This window comes from Microplitis mediator, chromosome 4 (assembly GCF_029852145.1).
Source record: "Microplitis mediator isolate UGA2020A chromosome 4, iyMicMedi2.1, whole genome shotgun sequence".
Classification (NCBI taxonomy): Eukaryota; Metazoa; Arthropoda; class Insecta; order Hymenoptera; family Braconidae; genus Microplitis; species Microplitis mediator.
In genome coordinates, this window is record NC_079972.1 from 11,746,516 (window position 1) to 11,752,950 (window position 6,435).

Here is a 6,435-nt window from a genome sequence, read left to right on the forward strand (position 1 = left end):
ATTTCTACAGTATCGGTAATTTGTACAATAATTCCATACTGTCCTCATGTTACTAAGACATAGTAATTTTTCTATAAATTTTTGATGCAAAAAATACCGTAAAATTCTCTACGTGTACAATCAAGGCCAAAAATTAATACCTAATTCTCAAAATAACTGTACCAAAAATTAAAAATTTAGATAATTAGTAACTCAATGTGCAGACAAGTAAAAATAATAATTTGTATAAAAAAAGCGAATCTCGTCTTAATTATATTTGCCAATACCAATCGCAAAAGACAAATTGAGAGATAATTGCGGTTTTGCAGTATTTACTACATAGACTTACAGTATAAAATATATGGTAAGCTGGGAGATTTGATACTTAATTCAGAGTAGACGTAGCTTACACTGAGAGACAAGAGCTAGACCTCAGAGCTAGGACACAAGTAAGTCGTGTATTATTAGCTCGACTAGAGCCGCATCCAAGTCTCCGTAGCCTCTCTATCCTAGATTATTATAACTTATAACTATTACAAGTAACAAGTACTCAACTACTCATACTACTAACAGATGATGGAAAGGAAGGAAAAACTTAAGCAGCAGTACCAGTGCAGCAGCAACACATTAAACGAACGGAGTGGAGTAGATCGGTGTGTAACAGCAACAACGTTTATATTCGATGAGGTCGAGGCGGCAATAAAAAGTAACGGGCCGCTCCCGCGACGATTACCACATCTGATTTGAGATTCTATCTCGGGACAGCGACCGATCGCGCGATAAGTCGTTACTCCTATCCAAGAGGCGTAAGGATGGATATGTATCGTTTCTCTCTCCTCATATATATTTATATATATTTTATTTTATTTTATTATATTATATTACTGTGTGTACATACTGACTGGGTACTGCCCATATTACTGCATTTCTCCATTTATATATATCTATATATACATATAAATATATTTTATTTATTGGTATAAATATTTAAATTACAATTGCATCCATGCATTAGCACGCACTCGCGGTTTATACTTTGCTATTAAATATTCAGTTGTTCAATAGCAAAAAAAACATTTATTTTATGCCAGCCTGGACTTAATGGGAACGCTAAAAAAGTTTAAATCAGTTGATTTACGTATTTTGTTCTTCCGAGGGAATTTTATTATTCTGAAAAAAAAGTTCGATTGCTATAATGATTTAATGAGATTTATATTTAACGGAAGAGACGTAAAACAAAAATGATATAGAGTCAAACTATTTGTTTTTGTATTCTGAAAAAATCTTAACGTTAATGAAATTGGATTGAATATAAATTGGATATGGGTATTAAGAGTTTTATTTTATTATGTTGTTGTTTAAAAACTAGCTTTCAATTCTGAGAGAATAACGCCAGATTAATTTTTATTGCTGCACGGAAAAAAAATATTAGTAAATAATACTCAGATTCTCATCAACAACGCGCCTAGACCCAATATTAGTAAATATTAAGGAGTAGAACGTAAGAAATTAATAACAGTTGAAATTTTTTGACAAGTGTCTTGTAGTTTTTTAAGATTTAAGTAGTAATTTTAAATAGTCAAACAGTATATCTGCCCTATCATGACAAAATAACGTAACTCAAAAATGATAGTTTCGAGAAAATAGCGTTTAAAGTTTTAACAGAATTTGAGTACAATTTAACAGAAAAATTAATTTCTGTTATGACAAAAAGTTGTAACTCGAGATACGTTTTTTGTATCGTAACAAACTAATGCTTATTTTGATAAATAGATGAAATTGTTATGACAAAACGCTGTAATTTCCAATGCAAAAAATATACGTTTATTTTCATTTTTTTTATACGCACATTTGATCAATATTATTGGCATAATTAATTAAATTAGTAAAATTTTGATGATACCCTATTATTAAGTGACACTAAATAAAACTTTTTAGCTTTGTAACGACAAAACAGCGTATCTCGAGATACGTGTCATAACAGGGCAGATATTTCAACGGTTAACTGTTAATTATGGCAGTTTAAACATTAAAATCATAATTTTACTGAGTGAAACGACATTAGTTATTTAACATAACATAAATAATTAGAAGTTGAATTACAATTATTGTCAATCATTTTTTTCCGTATGTGAAAAATTATAAGTTGACGAAAAAGAGATTACGGCTTTTTTATTGTTTTTTGAAGATATCAAATCTCAAATGCTGATTAATTAGTTGTGGAAACGAAATTTTGATTCATCGATTTTAGTATTTACGTGGTAATTAGAGAGCTTATCAGGAATTCAGTTTAATTAATTTTTGAAAACTCAATTACTGGTTTGGTAGACTGGGATTCAGAAATTGGTTACAGCCAAATTTGAATTTAGGAACGTCGGTGCATGACCATCAACTGATTTAGTCGCGAATTCAGTGGAAAATTATTGACCAGTTCAATTGCATCTTTTTCATATTTTTTTTAAATTCAGCTCTTCCTGAGTCGGAAGTTGAAGCTATGATTCAAATTTCGACTCGGGTTTGACTCTAAAATATGAAAAATTAATATTTTTACTGCTCCGGTGCAAAAAAAAATTGTTAAAAAAAGGTTAAAAAAGTGTTGACTATTCTAAACTTCAAAATGTGACACGACGAATTTTTTTTAACGTTTTTTTAAATTTTCAAAATTCAAGGGAAAAATCAGCAAATGTCCTAATGTTATTAAGATACGATAAAACGAAAAATGGTCAGAAATAGTTCAAAATCTGTTTTTTTCTGAACGTTTTTTGCGCCGAAAAATGTTAATTTGTAGCATGAAGTCAATTGTTTTTTTCTGTTTACTTTTAGAAGTTTGAAAATCGTTTAAAAACAGTTCGTCATCGTGTCAAGTTTTGAAGTTTACAATAGTCAACACTTTCTTAACTTTTTATCAATTTTTTTTACACGGGCAAATATAAAATTAAAATTTGAAAATAAACAAATTTATCAATTTTTTCTTTGATAAATTTCGGAAAATCCGATTTTATTAAACTTTTTTATTAACAATTAAATTACTTCTATTTCATGTACAATTAAATTTGTAACAAGATTAACTGACGTAATTTTTTACGAGTTGTGACCACGTGTCGAATTGAAATCTTGTTGGGTGTATCGTTACACATGTGTATGTATATATACAGATGTAATAAAAAATAAAATATAGAGAGACAAGTAGAATAGAAGAGAAAAATAAGAAGTAAAATAAATAGAAGAGAATAAAAATAAATAAATAAATAAAAAAAAAAAGAGAAGAGCTCGTGTATCGTACGGAGTGACCCGTGGATCAAGGACGGTTTTACTCGCGTTGTCGCGGGTGGGGCGAGACGTCGACGAAGAGCAAGGGGAGGGTGTAGTGAGCGTCGGTGGCAACGACAGCAAGTGGTTCTAGCGTAGTATGTATGTATACGATTGGCAATATAAAAATTGAAGCTGAAGTAAAATGGAAGGGATTGCTGCCGCTGCAGCAAGTTAAGACCAGAGTGGAAGTGGAGGTTAGTCCAGTCGATTGAAAGAGTAAAGAGAATAACATAAGCTAATGTAATGTAAGGAGTATAAGCATAAGCCAATGCAAGTGAAAAGTGAAACAGAGTCACTGTAACTATATATATATTGTAACGAGTTTGAGCGAGATGCCCACTGCTGTAATGCACTAAGCGTCTGTCAGTACAGAATACTGGACAGAGAACCGCTGGTGGTTTTTTTTTATCTCGCTCGAGCAGCTGGACACACGGGTAATGCTGTCCTGGGTTAGTCAAGCTAGAGATAAAGACAGAACGGCGAACGACCCCGCGGTAACTCTGAGCTACTATATATATATACATATATATGTATACGTATATGTAGTTGAGGTAATGTAAGTGAGTAAGTGAGAGAGGATTGGCGAGTAAAGGAGTATGTATAGTAAACGAGAGACGATGCTGAGCTTTGGAAAACGTGTCCCAGCCTGCACAATCGTGTACAGTCAATGTAAACAGTTTCGATCATAACATTAAGCTTTTTCTTTATTATTACTTTTGTATTTACTTTTATACTCAGGGTTATTTATTAATAGATAGATAGGTGTAGTTTATTTATTTAATGGCGAATAACGGGGAGCTAGAAGTAAATCTACTAAAAAATTGATAATTATCTTTTGATACTTTTTTCAAAATTTAGCTATCAATGGGTATCGTAATGAGAATGAGTATTTTGGCCACATGTTTAATTGAGTAGGTTTGAAAAATGCCAGTTCAAAAGTTTATGTATATATTTATGTATTTATTTGATGGATATTGCTTTGGTCTGATGGCGCCCATAATTTTTAAGAGATCGCTATTAAATTTTTTACGCTGGTTGGATGAGTCAATTAACTTTGATATCTAGATCTAGTTCAAAAAATTTCAAATTCGTCGTTAATTTAAATTTGAAAAAAAATTAATCTGCGAATTTGTCAACTGAAAATTTATCTTTACTAATTAGCATATGTGAACTTCATTAGATAAGAAATCAAAGCCAATCGATGTATTTGAAGCAATAGATTATACGTTTAATTTGAACCGTTTTTCAAAAATAATTAAATAGATGTCTTTAATATATAATGTAAAGTATGTAGATAAAATAGATGATAAATTAAGTTTTGAATTAACTCACGTGTTTATAAAATTTATTAAAATAATTTATCGAATATTGTACATTATTGCCGTATAATTATAATGGTGAAGAGCTATAGCTGTAGTGTAGTTGATTATGGAAGATATTGATATTCTTGACTTTGGATCATAATATCAAGAATGGACAGCGAAGTTAATAAAACTTGTCTCAACTCGCGCGGATCCTGTACAGTCTGCTGCAAAAGTACTCAATAAACTTTATTGTTTATCTTTTAATATTTCTTCATACATCTATAATTTATAAAATATATATAAATAACTCTAAATTAGATACGCCTCCCCCCCCCCCCTTTCTATCTCTTTTATTGACAAAATAGGAAAATGAATTATAATAAAAATTTGAACACGGAAATGGCTCAAGTTAAAATAAACAACTTGTACTGTACGTAAAAGTACAGTTTTTGAGAAAATAAAAAACCGAAAAGGAAAAAGGCAAAGATGTAAAATAAAGTTAAGTAAAATAATGGTCAATAGTAAACTTGTTTTTGTTAAGAAGACAACTGTAAAAGTGTAATAAAATTATATAAATTGCGCGTTATTGCTGGTAATAGTAAGTAGTATATATATATATTATATATATAAATGTAAAAAAATTTGTTGAGCTTGAGTAAGCAAAAGAGATGATTATGATGATGATGATGATGATGGCGAGTGAACTGACCTTGAAAACTTAGGACTATTGCGTATATAATTATCTAGTGATACTAAAAATATGACCGTTATATTATGGCGATTATGCGCGAATACATTATAAAATTAATATGGTCTATCATTATAGATAAATTATAATTAGAATAAGAGAAGTAGATTAGAAATGTCATATTTGCGTTATGTTGTATCTACTCAGTGTTTTTAAAATGGAAACTCCGTGTTTTAATATTAATATAGGTTTCTTATTTAATTCTTATTATATGTTATATAAAATACATGTAATGTAATTTGCGATATTAAATTTACTATTTTATTGTGTGTAATTTAACATTAAATGACTTATTTGAGAATATAAATAAATGAGTTATTTCATATTTTTCATCTCGTGAAAGTTTCATTATTAATATATATGCTGATTTGATATTTATTTGTATATTTGAGAAATGTATAGTTAACTAGTCATATTGTAATCAAAAACATATTTACATATATATGATTGATGTTTATATTTAAATTCTTCATCATTTTATTTTTTTTTATTGAAAATCTCAGGATAGTTCAATAATTTTTTTTTAATTTCTTATTTCCAAAAATTATCAAATTCTTACGGAACTTCGATAATTCACTTGTAGAAAAAATTTGATCTTAAATTTTTATTTGATGAAAAATTATATAAATGAGGTAAAAGCTCCTATACCCGCTCACTTTTCATTGGAGTGAGATTAAATTACTCAATATAAATAAATAAATAAAATGAAAAACCATTTTTTTTTTATAGTTATTTTTGAAGTTTCGAGTATTGGAATAAAATTTAAGTTTGAAGAATTATGTTGATAATTAATTATTATTAATTTTTTAAATAAGGTCCTTGAGTGTATCCATAGTCGCTCACTAAAAGTTGTTATGTACCATTACTCGACCAACACATGGCCCTGTAGTCGCCCAAAGAGAATATCAATTAAACTATGATAAGTTTATTGATTTGGACAAATAATGTATAAATTATACTACTTTATTCGGCAGATTGCCATGTCTACTCAGAACCTAACAACCTCGTACCAACTTTATTCAAAAATCGTTCGCCCTAATAGTTCAGCTCAAAAATTTCTTGATTCCAAGATTTCTTTATTCCATTACATCA